Genomic DNA, 18,394 nt, shown 5'->3' on the forward strand with positions numbered 1-18,394 from the left:
TGTGTGTGTGTGTGTGTGTGTAGGTGTGTTTGTTTTTGTGAGCGTGCGTGCATGTGCGTGTATATGTGCGTGTATGTGTATATGTGTGTGTATATGTGTATGTGCATATATGTATATACTGTATGTGTATGCGTGTGCATGTATACGTGTATGTATGTGTTTGTGAGCCCGCGTGTGTGTGTGCACGTACATGTGCGTGTATGTACATATGTGCGTATGTGTATATGTAATATGTGTATGCGTGTGTATGTGTATGCTTGTGTATACGTGTATGCACATGTGTGTGTACATGTGTGTACATGTGTATGTACATGTGTATATATATGTGTATGTATGTACATGTATGTTCATGAGTGTACATATGTATGTACATTTGTATGTGCATGTGCATGTGTTGGTGCATGTGTTGGTACATGTGTTGGTGCATGTGTTGGTACATGTATATGTTCATGTTTATGTGCATGTGTATGTGCATGTGGAAGTGCATGCGTATGTACATGTGTACGCACACGTGTATGTACACGTATGTACATGTGTATGCACATGTGTATGTACATGTTTGTAAATTGTGTGTGTGTGTATGTATGTGCGTGTGTTTGTGTGTGTGTTTATGTGTATGTGTATGTGTAAGTAAGAACTGCATCTCAGGGAGTAGGCCAAGTGAAAACCGGTGAGGAATTTGGACATGGCGTTTACGAGGAGGAGGAGGAGGAGGAGGAGGAGGAGGAGGAGGAGGAGGAGGAGGAGGAGGAGGAGGGTGAGAAGAGGTAGAGGGGGGGGGGAGGAACAGCGGGACCGTGGCTGTTTATTTGGGTGAACGGTGACGAGGCAGACGGAGGGGGGCTCCCTCTTCTTCCGCCTTCAGCTTCCGTTATCATCCTCACCTTTCCCCATCGACCTTACCTGTTTTCTCTCTCCCCCATCCCTCCTCACCTCCTACCTCTCACCCCGCATCTTTCCTCCCTCCCTTCTTCCTTGCGCCCCCCACTACCAGACTCCCCCAACTTTCTTCTCCCACTCTGTCTCCTTGCCAGCTTGTCTGTGTCTGCCTGACTGTCTGTTTGTCTGTCTGTCTCTGCTTGTCTGCCAGTCTGCCGGTCTGTCTGTCTGACTGTCTACCTCTATCTATTTGTATCTGTCTGCCTCTCTCTCTCTCTCTCTCTGTGTGTGTGTGTGTGTGTGTGTGTGTGTGTGTGTGTGTGTGTGTGTGTGTGTGTGTGTGTGTGTGTGTGTGTGTGTGTGTGTGTATGTGTGTGTGTGTGTGTGCGTGCGTGCTTCCCTGCCTGCCTGCCTGCCTGCCTGCTTGCCTGCCTTTCCCTCTATCTCTGTCTCTGTCTCTGCCCTTCTATCTCTCTGCCCTTTCCTTCGCCCTCTCTCCACTACCCTTCCCATCCTCGTTCCTCCCTTCCCTTGCCCTTCCATTCCCAAAGCACAGCGTCATCTCCCTTCGCTCCTTGCCCCCCTTAACCCTTCAGCATTGGGTATTTACGAGTACCGGCCCTTCAAGCCACCTGCCCCCATCCACCTGTTCCTGGTCTCCCACCCCCTCATTCATAACCCCTCCCCCTCCCCCTCCCCCACCCCCACCCCCGCACTTCCCACGAAAATTACTACTCATAGTGAGAGGTCATAAGAGGGAGGTGCTAGACGGTGCCATGGCACGACTTCGGCCGCAGGCAGAGAAGGTGCCATCACCAAGTATCGTGATAGAAGCACTGATGGTATGTTGGGTTACTGTGACCTTTGCTCTTAGTATCGGCAGAGCTCATCCCTGGTCTGGTGCCGCTGCCTCTTCCTCCTCCTCCTCCTCCCTCCCCAATTAGGCCAATCAAGTAGCCGTAATAGCTTGACAGTAATAAGGTAATCAAGCAACACTGAGAATAACTTGATTACCGTTCTCTTCTTCCTTTCTCCATTTCTCTTTCTCTATCTATCGATCTATCTATCCATCTATCTCTATCATTCTAACTCTTTTTTTATTTCTCTTTATTTCCCTTTCTCTCTCTCCTTCCCTCTTTCTGTCCTCCTCTTTTATTTTCTTTATTTTTCTTATTCTCTGCACCTTTATTCTCTGCGCTCTTTCTGTTACTCTCTTTTTCTTCCCCTCCCTCTGTCCCTCTCTTTTTGGCGTTTTCTCTTTTCTTTTATTTGTCTCTCTCCTTTTCTGTTGTCTCTTTGTGTCGCTCTCTTTCTTTGTTCCTCTTTTTCGTTGTTCCTCTCTTTCTTTGTCCCTCTCTTTCTTTGTCCTCTTTTTTTTTTCCTCTCACTATGTCGCTCTCTCTGTGAATATCTTTCTGTCTGCTTCTCTCTGTCCCTTTGTCTCTGTCTGTCTCTGTCTGTCCGTCTGTTTTCCTCTGTTTAATGTCTGCCTGTCTTTTTGTCTCTCTCCGTCTGTCTCTGTCTGTTCCTTTTGTCTCTCTCTCGTAATATCTGTTTCGATTCTACTATTTCTTTCTTTCTCATTTTTGTTTCTATTTCTAAAAAACAACGATGCTTTACAGAAACGTGAACATCTTGATGTCGCGGTGTGGGTATGGGAGAAAGAGCCATAGATGATGGGAGATAGGGGGATATAGAAAGGGGGAGGAGGGGGAGGTGGGGAGATGAGAAAGGGATTTGTCTGTGTAACGGAGATGAAATATCTAAGACAATACTTGTCCTATGTGGCAGCCTTTGTAATTGCTGTTACCAGCGCTTCTATCCAGGTAGAATTTGTCCTCGTTTGGGGCTCCAAGGGAAGGACAATGCCGTTGGTGACATACATACGCATCCCCGTCACACGGAAATGCATCAGTTGTCTGTGACGTGGCAGTGTTCTCGGCGGATGTGACAACACCCGTTGTTGTTGTGGTGGAGGGAAGTGGTGGTGGGGGTAGGGGTGGGGGATAGGGGGGATAGAGGTGGGGGATAGGGGGTAGGGGAATAGGGTGGGGGATAGGGGGTGGGAGGGTAGGGTGGGGGATAGGGGTGGGTGGATAGGGGTGGGGGATAGGGGTGGGGGATAAGGGTAGGGGTGGGGGATAGAGGTGGGGGATGGGGGTGGAGGGAAGGGGGTGGTTGTAGGGGTGGGGTTGGCGGGGTGTTCTTATTTTATTTTATTTTATTTTCTATGGGACCTGTAACTGGTGATTTCCTCTGTAAATCGTTTTCCCGTCCTCTGTATCTCTATCTCTCTGCATCTCTGTCTCTCTGTAAGGTATCTCTATCTCTGTATCTCTATTTTTCTGTATATCTATCTCTATGCCTATCTACCTCTATATCTATACCTCTCAGTATCTCTACCTTTCTGTATCTCTGTCTCTCTGTATATCTATCTCTCTGTATCTCTGTTTCTCTGTATCTCTGTATCTGTATCTCTGTCTCTCTATATTTCTCTCTCTCTGTGTCTCTGTCTCTCTGTGCCTGTCTCTCTGTCTCTCTCTCTCTCTCTCTGTATATCTGTGTCTCTCTGTCTCTGTCACTCTGTCTCTGTCACTCTGTCTCTGTCACTCTGTCTCTGTCACTCTGTCTCTGTCACTCTGTCTCTGTCTCTCTGTCACTGTCTCTGTCTCTCTGTCACTGTCTCTGTCTCTCTGCCACTGTCTCTGTCACTCTGTCTCTCTTTCTCTGTCTCTCTGTCTATCTGTCTGTCTCTCTCTATCTCTCTGTCTCTCTCTATCTCTCTGTCTCTCTGTCTCTGTCTGTCTCTGTTTCTATCTCTCTGCGTCTCAGTCTCTCTCTGTCTCTGTCTGTCTCTGTCTCTTTCCCTCTGTCTCTGTCTCTGTCTCTGTTTCTCTGCCTCTCTGTCTCACTCTGTCTCTCTGTCTCACTCTGTCTGTCTCTGTCTCTCTGTCTCTGTCTCTGTCTCTTTTTCTATCTCTCTTTGTCTCTCTGTCTCCATTTCTCTCTGTCTCTATTTCTCTCTCTCTCTCTCTCTCTCTCTCTCTCTCTCTCTCTCTCTCTCTCTCTCTCTCTCTCTCTCTCTCTCTCTCTCTCTCTCTATCCCTCTCCCTCTCTCCCTCTCCCCTTCCCTCCCTTCCCCTCCTCCTCCTCCCCCCTCCTCCTCCTCCTTCTCCTCCATTTTCTCTTTCTTCTCCACTTGACTGATTCTCCCTCTTTCCTCTCCCCGCGTTCTTATCATTCCCTCAACTGCTCTCTTCTTCCAGTCACACTCTTCCTCTCTTCTTCAAATACCTTTCACTGTAATTTTCTATTATTTTTCACTCCCGCTCGCTTTTCCTCCACCCCTTGTCACTTCATTTCCGTTGTCTCCACTTCCTCCACATTTCTTTCACTTCTCCATCCACACATTTTCTTTCTCTTCTCGCCTCTGCTCTTTGTCCTATTTCTCTTATTTCCCTCTCTATTGTTGCTTCTCTCTCACCTCTTCGTCCTTCCCATATCTATCTATCTATCTATCTATCTATCTATCTATCTATCTATCTATCTTTTCTTTCTCTAATAACCACACACTTGTACACATGTACACACACACACACACACACACACACACACACACACACACACACACACACACACACACACACACACACACACACACACACACACACACACACACACCCAGAGATATCTAATATCTGACACACACACACACACACACACACACACACACACACACACACACACACACACACACACACACACACACACACACACACACACACACACACACACACACACACACACACACACACACACGAGCAATTAAAAAAGTGATCATGAAAATTCATGGAGGTCATAGTAAAGGCAGAGTAATTTAGAAGAGAATGGCATTATAGGGTAGTTAAACGAGAGGAGTATTTATGAAATTACAGAATAGCAGAGAGGATGGAAGTAGACGTAAGAAGAGCAACAAGTTAAGTTAAGATATCATGGAACAGGAAAGAAAGGGGAAGCAAGAAAATGTGAGGAAAATTGTCACTGTTAATATAGAACGCTGGTGAGTGAAGTAGATGATGAAAATGTATCACTCTCTCTCTCTCTCTCTCTCTCTCTCTCTCTCTCTCTCTCTCTCTCTCTCTCTCTCTCTCTCTCTCTCTCTCTCTCTCTCTCTCTTTCCTTTACTTCCCTTCCCTTCCTTTCCCTTTTCTCCCCTCTTCTTCCCTTTCCTTCCTTTCCCTTCCCTTCCATCTCGTACCCCAATACTTGGAAGAATTTTCTTTTTAGGTGATTTTCTTCCCCGTTGTCAGCTTTATAAATGTCCCATACATTGTCCTCGCATTGTTAGTTTTCTTCTGTTTCGATTTCCATCGTTAGTCACCTAATGGGTGAAACGAGTTTTCAAAAACTCTTGACTTTGTGTATTCTTGATTTTTCTAATTTTGTCGCCTATTTTTTCTTCCATAAATGTTCGCGCTAGAATATGCCAAGAATATAGTCTTTCCACGGTTTGAGTAATACTAAAATTAATCTTCATTTCCTCATCCGCCTATCTTGTGGTGCAGGTATCTAATTCTTTAAATATTTTGGTGTTTCTATTTGGGAAGTTGCCAATATAAACAGAAACGAGTGAATAGTGAACTATTTATGTGGACGCGGCCGACGAGAGAAGACGATATGACGTCATAACTCCGGAAAGACAGAAATGGCGGGAAATCATCCCCTGTTGATTTTCTTTCATCAAAAAAAGGTAAAACATAAAAGCTCCATTGCTGGCTTGGCACACAAACCATTTACTGGAATGCCTCGTTTTTTCTCGTTTTTTGTAAAAAGAAAAAGTGAGGTTAGTATTTGAGTAGGATCTTGAAAGTTCTATTTTATCTTTTTTTTATTATTGAGGAGTAGGCCACAGTAGGAGTTTTCAGACTGAATAGATTCATCTAGCATTAACTAGAACCCGTGACTAAGAAGAATGCTAGACCAGGGCGTTTCTTATTACGCCACAAGCTGCACTGATACTGCTGTTTGTAATGCCTGGATTTTTTTTTTTTTTTTTTTTTTGTCCAGACAAAGATACCTGTTGTAGACCATTGCTATCTGTTATTTCAGCAGTGATTTTAGGCTGACTTAAACCTCGATAGAAAAAAAAGTAGAGCAAGGTTTATAATACCTGGTACCCCTTGTACAAATTTGACACCAGTTTTAAACCCTTGTTATCTGTTATCTTTACTATTTTTAGACTAATTTAAACCTCAATAAAAAGTAAAAACGAGATTATGAGAAGTCGTTAAGTGTACGGAACCTCTTAACAGCTGCCAACGATCCACATCAGCATACTGATCTACATTCCTCTGGCATTAGAGCAGACTGTCTCTTTGGCAAGGCGTGACTGTGGGTAAGGTTCTCAAACTCGAGCGAACTCATCCATTTGCTCTTTCAGGAGCGTTGTCTTCAGGACGCTCGTCAGCCACGCGTCTGGGCAAGTCGCGACCTAGTCGCGTTAAAGCGTTATCCCACTGGGCTATTTCTCCTTCAACCTCCAAAGAATCGGTGGTACAGCCCACGTCCAGCACTTTTTCCGCCGTAAAATCACTATGGCAAACTATTTTGTTTGTTTTCTCAGCAAAAATACATAGAATGTCATTTGATATGCTTGAGGAAAAAAAAAAAAAAAAAAAAAAAAAAAAAAAAATCCAGCATATCAGATTCCTTCCCGAAAGCTGCGGCCTGCAAATCTGCTCCAACAGTCGGAGGAAAAATAGCCCAGTGTGATAACGCCTTTAGACATCGACGGAGACTGAAATGTTTAACAACAGAAAGACCATGTGAGGACAGAGCATTTATTAGTACGACGTTTCGCTAGTCACAGCTTTGTCAAATACGTCCATGATAAAGCCACCGTCTTCACGGGCTGTTTCTTTTGATAGATTTGTTTGTAAATGCCAATTGCATATAGAAAATGTTTAAACATCTCTGCGCACTCCATGATTGTCTCCTAAGCCGCGATATACAAGTAAATAACAAATCCTAAGAACGTTCACTGGCCATAGACCCTTTTATACACAACTATTCTTTCCTTCCTCTGTGCGCTGGTCTCGCATTCACTTAGTTTTAGGTTCGAATCCCGCATTAATCTCCGATTCCCAGCAGTGACTGTTACCTGCACCAGCAGTCCCTAAAGCGCACAAGTGGCAGAGCTGATGGCTTCGGCCGTAGTTACGCGCCTGCTGGCATAGGTTCCTCGCCTTCTTTTCTTCCCCTTCCGCGAACGCGGGTGGTTTGGCCCAGATGCTCCATAACCACATGATCAACCCAAACCCAACACCCTTTCCCTCATTTCATAAACAAGATCGTAGTCAACAAATAACTCTTCATCTTTAAAAAGAAGAGAAATTATTATTGTTTATGTGAAAATAACTAGGCGGTTTGGGGTGAGCCAACAACGACAGTTGGCATAGGAACAAGGCATACCGAAGTCGATTCGGGATGTTAAACTTTGGAGCAGTCGAGATGATGATGATGTGATCAAGGAATGCACGTTCATTCCCCCGTAGTCATGGCAAGCCAAACACACCTTTTGATGAAGATGGGTTGGATAGGCTTAAATTTCGTTTATTTTCGTTTGCCGAAGATTGTTTTACACGTCTGAATAATTGCTTTGTTGTTATCAGATTTGATTGGGGTACATTTTTTTTATTACTACTTGTAAAATGATATTGTCAAGTTTCTTGCTCCAGCATAGGTGGGGTATAATCGGAAGTGTGCAGATCTCGTAACTTCCTAATTGTAGGTTCGAATCCCGCACTTTTCTCCAATTCCCAGTAGTGACTGTTACCTGTCCCAACACTCCCTAAAGCGCATAGGGTAAAAGTGACGGCTTCGGCCGTGGCTGATCAGCGCCTCATGCCGTATGCTTCTCCTTATCTTTTTGGCCCCACGATTGATATAATTTTTTATATTTATCAAGCCCCATCTAATTGCAATGAACAAACTCATTTGGATTCAGTTTCTAAATATATATCTTTAGTTTGACAGTATCTCTTATCGATTCTTGAATGATGCGTTTCAAGGATAGCTTTGCCTGGGTCTAGTTTCTGATTGTATCTTTAGGTAGATAATATATATCATTTACTCTTTGATGACACGTTTTACAGGTATTCAGTGACAATGGGAATTTCAAACGTCGAGTACATCGTGTTCAGATGATGTACAATGGATTACAATGAAAAAACAAATTAAACAAAATAGAAAATGAGTAAATAAACAGAGAAATGAATAAATAATTGAATAAGTAGATAAATAAATATACGAATGAGTAGAGAAATAAATAGATGAATAAATAGATGAATAGATAAATGAGGGAATAATTGGATATATGAATAGATATCTAAATGAATATATAGATAGATTAATTAAATGAAAAAATAAATGAACAAGTGAAAAAAGATAAGAAATCCATAACTATATGAATTAACAAGCCAGGAGGTAATTGAATAAATATAGAAACAATGAACAGATCAAATAAAACATTTACGTTATGTTTCTTTTGTGTTTATCTGAAACAAAAAAATGGAAAAATCAGTCCCAAATTCAATATCGGCATTATTGTGTGATTTGATTAAAAAGAAATATCAAATGATGCACCGATAGAAATGCTTTAGTGTGTCTATCAGTATATCCAACCAAGCGTTGATGGTAACGAAAAACAGACGCATTATTCAAAAACTCTTGCTTGTAATCCTAGACTCACCATCGATGATGCCATCCACAACAAGGTCTCTCACGAAAGCTCCGCCTCTAACAATTAACACAACACAAATTTATAAGTCATCATTGTACCAAATATCCTATCGTAATTAATAAACTCTCGAACGGGAAAATAAGAGATGAAGGTTGATAAGTAAGGAGAAGGAAGGCCATGATGATGCTCCCAAACGTCGCTGGGAACGACGAGGAGTCATGACGTACAGACAGATGCGCGCGCATGCCAAGGACAGAAATGGCGACAGGTGATGATAACTCTCCAGACTTATTTCAGGTCATGATGGCTCGAGATGAAAAAATAATAGTTCCTAGATAATCTTCCTTTTGATTTCTTACGGGTTTGTGAATTAGAAATAATCCTAGGAGTACGATCGAGTAGTAAATGGTCCGTTTAAACACGGCCATGAGTTTGACTACGTACTTGGATTGAGAATATAAATCAAAAGAGGATTTGAAATATCAAAGATATATAAGTACAATATGAAATCTCATACAATAAATGCACAATGAAATTCTATTGCATTAGATGGGGGAAATAAAGGACCAGCAATTGTGCACATTTACGTATATATATAAATGTGTAAATATGTATGTGTATATATATGTATCTATGTATGTATATGTATATATGTATGTGCATGTATGTATATATATGTCTGCATATGTATTTATGTATATATGCATATGTATGTGTACATCTATATACATGTTTATATATGTATGTGCATTACCGGTATATACGAGTATATATATATATATATATATATATATATATATATATATATATATATATATATGTATATATATATATATATATATATATATATATATATATATATATATATATATATATATATATATATTTAAAATATATATATATATATATATATATTTTTTTTTATATATATATATATATATATATATATATATATAAATGAATGTTTATATTTATATATATTGACACATGTGCATTTTTATGTCTAGGTGTATGTATAGGCATTGCAAATGATGCACGAGCAAGTTGAACCAGACCCAGGGGATGAGCCTCCGACGGGTTCTCTGCGTGGGGCACCTGGAACGTTCTTTCCCTCTCTCAGGATGATCGACTGTATTTTTTATCAAACGATGGATATGGGTTAGGTTTTTGTTTTGGCTTAGCTACTCCTATGGGGAGGAAAAAATATTTTGGTATTTAAGTTTGGCGTAAGGTAGTATAAGGATTGTTAAAAACGGTACTTTTTTTTAATTGCTCCACATAATTGGAACTCTTTTTACAGTCCGTAAATGGCTACAGCGGGCAGTAGGAAAAGTTATGTAGTGAAGTGTTGGCTTAAGACAGCAGGTAAGCGTACCAGCTCCATCTAATCTAATCCCCTTGATCAACACACCTGTGTCCACACTACGGTTGAGAGACGAAAAGTTTCGTTGATGTTATCTGGAGGCTTTTAAATTAAAGTACGGGAAAGGATACACGGATAGAGCACCACGTTATTAACTAACTAACGAGTGGAAGAGGGTTAAGAAACTGGACTCTGGGACGTAACGGCACACTGTTAACAATGTTAACGAGTGGAAGGGTGGAATCTCTGTTAAACTCTGACCGGGTTAGCATAAAGACAGGTAATCTAACTCGGTTGAGGGACGGTTCATGGGTAGATTGACTTGATAACACTACACACAGGAGGCTAGAACATTTAAGTTCTTCAACACTGAAGGATTAAATCTACAGATACTTGGTAAGGTTACATGAACATAGGCAAAGACAAAAAAATATTCTTTGGTAGTTCGAAACCAGAAGTTTCTGAAATTTTGAATATGACTTTTTGAGAAGAACGAAGAACTTTTTTTTTTTTTTTTTTTTTTTTAGTTTAATAAGATACCTCGTATTTGCCCCCCGCCCCCCTGTGCACAGGTAGCCAAAGTGGTGAGGACCCTACGCCAGGAGGCGCGTCACCTTTGTCCCATTATGCTCTTGAACAGTTGGGTCACTGCTGGGAATCTGAGAGAAATGCGGGATTCGAACCCACAACTAAACAAATGCGAGACCAGCACGCCTCCGATGACGTCACCGTCGGACACCACCAGATTTTAAATGAATATTACCTGCTGTTGATTAATCATCATTAAACCAAGGTCTGCGATAGCACGCTGTGTTAGAAAATGGTGAAAGGATGTACAAGAATCTTGAGAGTTTCATAGACACAAAGGAATACGATAACCCTGATGAAAGCAAAAAGGACAGAAATGAGCTCAAACGCAGTATTTGATCATACATCAAGTCAACAGGAGCCAGGCCCGCAACTGTATACCATTGTGACTGGAAGCAAAAAGATCTTAATGGGAAACGTGAACAAAGGCTCTGTGAAGGTCTTATGAGGGAGAAAATACCTGGCGATTAACGCCTTTGCTCCCCGGAAAGATGGGGGTTGGGGGTTGGGGGGGAGGTGGGCAGAACTGGGCAGTGTCATGGTGATTAAAATCGCCTGGCGGCAGCAAAGAATAAAAAAAAATTCAAGTCTGCATTCTTTGACTCCTTGGCTCCCTTTGCCTTTAAATATTCAATTTCGCGTTATTCAAATTTCGTATATAGGCCTTATGGTCTCTTGCAGTCTCATTCATTCTTATATTTTTATTCCTTTTACCACGACGTAGCCAAGCCCATAACATCACAACTTTTCGTTACATCGCAACAACATATTGTATTTAATTTTCCTGTTTGCAAGACTCAGTTTCTCGTTCTGTCGTCTTATCCTTCTCTCAAGCTGCCTCTTCTTTCACTCTTGATTTTCCCGCCCATTTCACTCCAACGTGTTCTGTACGTTCATCCCTATTACAAGTACTTTATTTAGGGTATAAATATCCCCCTACGGTACTAAATTCGCGAGGAAAAAGGCTCGTTTGTTTGCTTCAAAACCACTCCTAACAAATGTTCTCTACTCTTAAGACAATGCGGATTTACGTGTTAACCCAATAACAAAAGACGATGAAGAAGGAAGAACAAAGAGACTTAATGAGAACCCTTAGTTTATCGTCAAGCTTTTGGTCTTGGTTGAGAGTTTCTGTTCATAGGAAAAAAAAATCGGAAAAAAAAGCTCGAGGAAGGAGAGAAATAAATCGAAGTCCTTAAACTTTCCTTCCCAACTGGGCTCCATAAATTTCATCTCAGACTTGGCGGCACAAAACTACGTAGGGGAGGATGTCAAAGCGACATTCTTGTGGAATTTTCGGCACCGCTTCATTGGAGCTTCCACGGTTTCATCCTCCCTCATCCATTGGCTAGGCCCAATTGCAAGTGCGCATCTATCCGTACGGTATCTAATCCTACTTAGACACTCGTACCCTCATAGAAGATAATTGCTGGAATGTTTATGAAAATGTATACATCTCGGATAACGCGTCATTCGCCTTCCACTACTGTAATCTAACTCGTCTATTGCCCAAGCCTAAATATCTACTCAATATGGTACCTACTCGACCAAGGTACCTGTACCTAATCATCTCGCATAGGGAGGTAACGAATGAAATGTTGATGATATATATATATATATATATATATATATATATATATATATATATATATATATATATATATATATATATATATATATATATATATATTACAGGAAATGTGCCACTCGTTGGAGCCTCCACGGCTTTAGTATTACCCATTGGTCAAGCTTAATTATGTGTGCACATCTACCCATATCCTACTTACTTAACCAATCACCTTGTAGAGAAGGTGATGGATAAAATGTTAATTAAGAATATTTACAAACGTTTCACAAGAAACGTGTCGCGCTTATCACATCCCATACCTCTTTCCTGATAGTTAAAAAGTAATTAAATTCTTGATCAAAACCTCAGATTCTGAATCGTTATCATTATTATAGTATAATTTACGAACAAGAAATAAAATCAAACAATATGCGGAAATCAAAGGGGAATCGTCAAATTGCAATTAAAAATGTTTGTTGGGTTAAACGTTTTTGTGAACTGATAGAGTAACCTTAAACATAACTTGTTGATACACTAAAATCTTTTCAGCATCGTGGACAATGTATCACTTTGCACGTGGTACTTGAGAAAGAAGAAACAGAGTGTTCTTTGATTAAAACGAAAACCAATAGCACTATGAATCATGTTCGTTGAAACGCAGCCCACTTGTAAACATATATTGATTTACCAGAATAGACTACGAGGGTGATAACTAGCCTAGAGGACATAGTCACTAAAACCCTTGAGGTGGCGGCACACTTGGCTAGCGTGCTACTTACTTTTACTACTTTTGAGTAGAAACGACTTTGGTTACAATACCCTAGGCTTCCGCAAGAACTTCTCAACAATGTGTCTCATTCGTACAATTTTAACTTCTCTTATTTTGTCATTCAGCTTCTCAATATATGACACAAGAGTAACTTAACACTTGGAAATTTGAAATACAAAAGATCGTAACCGAAATAGTTCCTACTCAAATGAAGTAGCAAAAGCAAATAGCTTGCTAGCGAGAAATGCCTAGCGTGCCGCCATCTTTAGTCGCTGAAATTCTGGAACACCCCATGGAGTCTCACACACCGGAGGCCACTGAGAGAAAGATATCAGTGTTAGTCTACATGGCAGAAGGCGAACGCACACAGCTGAATCCCAACTCTGATGACCCTCGATACTCAATATCGCATCGGTTTGTGCTTAACAAAACACTTATCCAAGTGCTGTTTGGACAGGGAGACTCTTTTGACATTGGAATGTCCTGTCCGAGTCTGGGAAGACATTCATGGGTCCCATGACGTTAATGAAATGCAAAATACCAGGATACATTCCTGACTGTCGACGTTTTAGTACACAGTACTCAGAAAAACACTCCTAAATATATTATCATCACACAGCGTCATAATCATATAACTCGTCCTAATTGTTCACCATATAATTTCCTTTACATTTTTTTTTTTATCCAGCAGGTGCCAAGATAAGAGGGAGGGAAGAGGGAAGAGGGGGAATGTAGTATGTAGGGGATGGAATGGGTGGGAGTGGTTTATGCCTTGGTTTTTTGGCTACCTCCCTTGTAAGGAGGAAAAAACCTTTGGTATATGTATGTATGTATGTATGTATGTATGTATGTATGTACGTTTTTTCTACCCTTGATCTGTCCCCATTAATAACGAATCGTATGATTCTACAAAACTCGGTAAATTCTATACAAAATGTCGCACATAGCAAGTGAGATTCTTTCAACCATCCTCACGCTATTCCAGGCCACCAACACATGGAATGGTCACGTGATTGACCGTTGACCAGCTTTGACCTCAATCCTAATGAGGGCTGTTCTTGTTGCTTCTATCCTAAGATCATAAGAATGGGGAAGACTGCAAGAGACCATAAGGCCTGCTCTCGCTATGCAGTTCCATGTCTCTTACCAGTTGTTTTCCCTTTCCATAAAGTTGTCTAATCTTCTCTTAAAATAACAAATTGTTTCAGGGCTTACTGCATCGTTACCGAGTCTATTCCATTCGTTAATCTCCGTTGGCTGGACTAAACATCACTTATGATTCACTTCACAACACATTCACTTACATTCTCATATATACAGCAACAAAATACTGGTAGTATATTTAGCATATTACCAATTTATATCTGAACACAGGATGAAACGATAATGTAAGATCTTATTGAAGATATTGAAATATTTGCATTTGCTATCTAATTAGTTTATTTGAAGACGAGAGATTTTTTTTTTGTGTGACAATAAGGATATCTTGGACAACACAAAATAACAATCGGTGATGTGATTGAAAGATGAATGGCATATTAAGGAAAAACTTAAAGTTGATCTGAAGTAGATTATCAATCTCTTCGCTTCTGAGAAAGTACAAGAATTAGGTTTAAGAAGGAAAGAGGCAATAATTGATTTACCAAAAGAGTGACAAATGGAATAGAATCGATAGCAATGCAATGAGCTCTGAAACAACTGGTTGTTTTAAGAGAAGGTTTAAACAACTTTATGGATAGGGATGACAGGTGGAAAGGGACATGGAACTGCCCTGTGTAGGCCTTATGGTCTCTTGCAGTCTCCTCCCTCCTTATGTTCTTAAGGAGGTGAAGCCGTCACCTTTGACCTATGATGCGTTTAGGAGACTGTTGGGGCAGGTCACAGTCACTGCTGGAAATCGGAGAGGAATCCGGAATTCGAACTCACAACTAAGCAAATGCGAGACCAGCACGCTTCCGATCACACCACCAGCGCATATAGATACAAAAAGAGATGAATTAAATCGCCTGGCGTCAACAAGAAATGCGACCCAGTCTATGAGGAATTAACAGAGAAAACTTGTAACCTCTTTGCTATCATCGGGGATGCCACGGATATGAATAAAATCGCCTGGCGGCAGCCAGACTAGAATTAGAAAAGTGCCAGCTCTGGAGGGAGGAGGCTAGCTATTACACACAAAGAGAATCTTCTGGAAAATGATCATTTAATAAATACAAGGAAGGGAATCTCACATTGGGTCAAGGGTGAGGGTGGAGACTGGGAGGAGGTACAAAGTACTTGTAATGAATTTCTTGTCAAGGACAGAAATGAAAATGAAAACAAATGTGCCATTAACGGATGCAGGTCCGTTGCCTTGCTATTCTTAAACGAATTAGAGTCTGGGCGCTGATTGCCCCAGAAGATGAAGGAGCGAGAGGATGTTGAGGAAGAAAAAAATAATAAAGTAGAATAAATGAATACACAAATTCAAGTATGACAACAACAAACGTAATGTGAATTGGCTTGGTAGGACTGGTAGAGTCAACGGTGCGGGTTGACTCCTGACAAAGAAATCCGAGACAACGGAAACCATTGTTGGAAAGGTCAAGGGTACTTGTGGGGGATGTGGGGGATGGCTGGGGGGATGGGGGGGATGGGGGGACACCACAGCGAGGGCCAGATCAAGGACACACCAAGGGAAACTAAGGATAGGTTTGATCAGTAAAGTCGTATGAGGAATAAAACACAAAAGAAGTTGAAATTGATGACGACAATTACTGTATGTGAGTTTTCTTATTAATGTAAATATAATAGATAATGCATTTGCACGCGCATACATACGCGTGTGTACACACACATGCACACACACATGCACACACACATGCACACACACATGCACACACACACACACACACACACACACACACACACACACACACACACACACACACACACACACACACACACACACACACACACACACACACGCACACACACACAAAATACATTTTTTAATGGATATTGGACGCGTGCTGTCTCCTCTTACACTTTGTTTTATTGTCATTCTATGCTCAAGATTTCTGCCAAAAGTTAATGCCAAATCGTGATCACTTTGAACAATAGTTAAAGTCTGTGTCAATCCATTCCGTTTGTCCTCTGATTTGTTTGGTAATTTTATCTGTTATTTCAGGTTATAGCGCTGACGCTTTTTCTATATCATGATCTGTATATGAAGATTCATCGATTCTTATGAATTTGTTCAATTTTATACACTTGGATAATCATGTTTGAGTTCATCTTTTTTTATCATTTCCAGTTGCGATATTTTGTTGTTGATAACGTAGAGTCTACACAGTGTGCATGCGTGCGTGTATGTATGCGTGTGAATGTGTGTGTGTGTGTGTGTGTGTGTGTGTGTGTGTGTGTGTGTGTGCGTGTGTGTGTGTACGTGTGTGTATGAGCTTGTTTGTATATGCGTGTTTGTTTGTATTTGTGTTTGTGTTACACATGTAGTTTTTTGCATGTTTGTGTTTCTTTGTGAATGCGTAGGTGCGTATACTTTTTGTATGGGTATGTATGTGTGTGTGTGTGTGTGTGTGTGTGTGTGTGTGTGTGTGTGTGTGTGTGTGTGTGTGTGTGTGTGTGTGTGTGTGTGTGTGTGTGTGTGTGTGTGTGTGTACGTGTGTGCGTTATTGCACTTATCCCGTGTGAGTGTGTGTGTGTGCGTGCCCGTTCACTTATATCCACACTACTTAAGTACAAGTTGTGCTTAGAATGTGTTTGTACTCGTATATTCTAAGCTGGCTAATCTTGACGAAGGATATGCTTGGCACGGTTGTCATGATACTACTTGATTCGCGTACTTTGGAGATACTTGGTTTAAGAAAAATAATGTTTCTAGACAAAACTGAAGAAAAAGAAGAAAAATAAATACACAAGTTCAGAGAAAAATTAATGTTCTCAGACAGACATTAAAATCTACAAGATCGAAGGAAGATTCTGCTTGGTACTCCTTCATGCCCAGAGATCTCCCTTAATGAATAAGATCGTCTGACGTCAAATAGAATAAAATCCCGAAATGGCAACTTGGATTGAAATGGGTTAACCTAACCTAAGCCCATTGGTAACAGAAGTTTCCGGTCCCCATTAACTGAAAAGAATCGCCTAGCGTCATTTAAAATTGTATTCTTGAACGTCGGAATAAAGGCTCGTTGACAGAAGACTAACTTAGTAGCCGCTAGTGCTAGTTGCGAGTTAACTTACCTAAGGGCAAGTAAATGTTCACACCAGGATAGTTTGGAGGCAAGTTCTAACTTTCCGTTGACATTAGGCAAGTAGAGGGGTAGTTTACAAGTCACTTTTGGCTCTAGCGTCTGCTACACTAACCCCGTGTCAACGAGGTAAGAAATGGGTTAGTGCTTACGTTCTTGCATGTGGTTATGGCCACTCTCTTCTCTCTGTACATATCCTCGTGATTCGCCTACTTATGTTGCACAACGTCGTTGAGTCTGGTGTTATTAAGCAAGGCGTGTTCCTTGATGACTTGGGGAAGATAATTCTTTAATTGCTCGAGAATTAATTTCTTAGTAACTCGTTTAGTTTTGTTTGTTGTTCTCAAGAATGGGTTAATCATGTGCTTGGTATTTAGCACATTATTTTTTGATCCTATACCGCGTGGGGCACTATAGGTGGCGGCTGCTGTAGTGATGATGATTGTGGTATAATTGTGGTGATGCCAGGGGTGGTAGGGTTGGGGGGAGCTTTCGATAAAATACTTCTGTCATATCTAAGAATAACAGTTGGATCAACCCACCACAAGCCAATGTCCAATTTACACATGTTCAAACTAAATTGTTCCCCTGAACGTGACTCAAATACTGAACCAAAAGCCATTTTGAATAATTCAAGATGACGTTAAATATCCTTATATTTAGTCTCAATCCGTCTCTCTATCAGATATGATAATATAAAGATGTATTAACTGTTTAATGGATATTTGGGGGTTAAGTTACTAGCCTTCCAGAAGTGAAGAGAAGGGGAATCTTGAGTTACTTAAGATTTGGTGGAAACTGTAGCTTACTCGTACTTATATCCTTGTAGACAATCTTGCTTCGTTTGGTGGAAACCTTCACTAGAGCTACACATGACCATATAAGGAAACAAGTCCAAGTGACCAAGGTTAGACATCGCTCAGTACTTCCCTCTCGTCGTTCCTCTCCCTTGGCAGGTTATGACATTCAAACAAACACGAGTCCATGAAAATATGAATGAAACTCGACGAAAATATACAATTGGGTCATCACATACTGAAACATCATGGACATTCATTCGGTGGCATAGCTTCATTATAGGTATTATTTGTAGAGTGCTAACACCACACATGTCGTAAACTAGATAACATTTTTTCATCAGAACCCTCTTTGAATGCCATGAACCTCTAAAATAACATCGCCAATATCGGAAAACCCTTTTTCCCTTCCCGAAGATTTACAAATAACCCCCAAGGGG

Source organism: Oratosquilla oratoria, chromosome 42 (assembly GCF_046742065.1).
Source record: "Oratosquilla oratoria isolate Oo_2021 chromosome 42, ASM4674206v1, whole genome shotgun sequence".
In the NCBI taxonomy this organism is placed as follows: Eukaryota; Metazoa; Arthropoda; class Malacostraca; order Stomatopoda; family Squillidae; genus Oratosquilla; species Oratosquilla oratoria.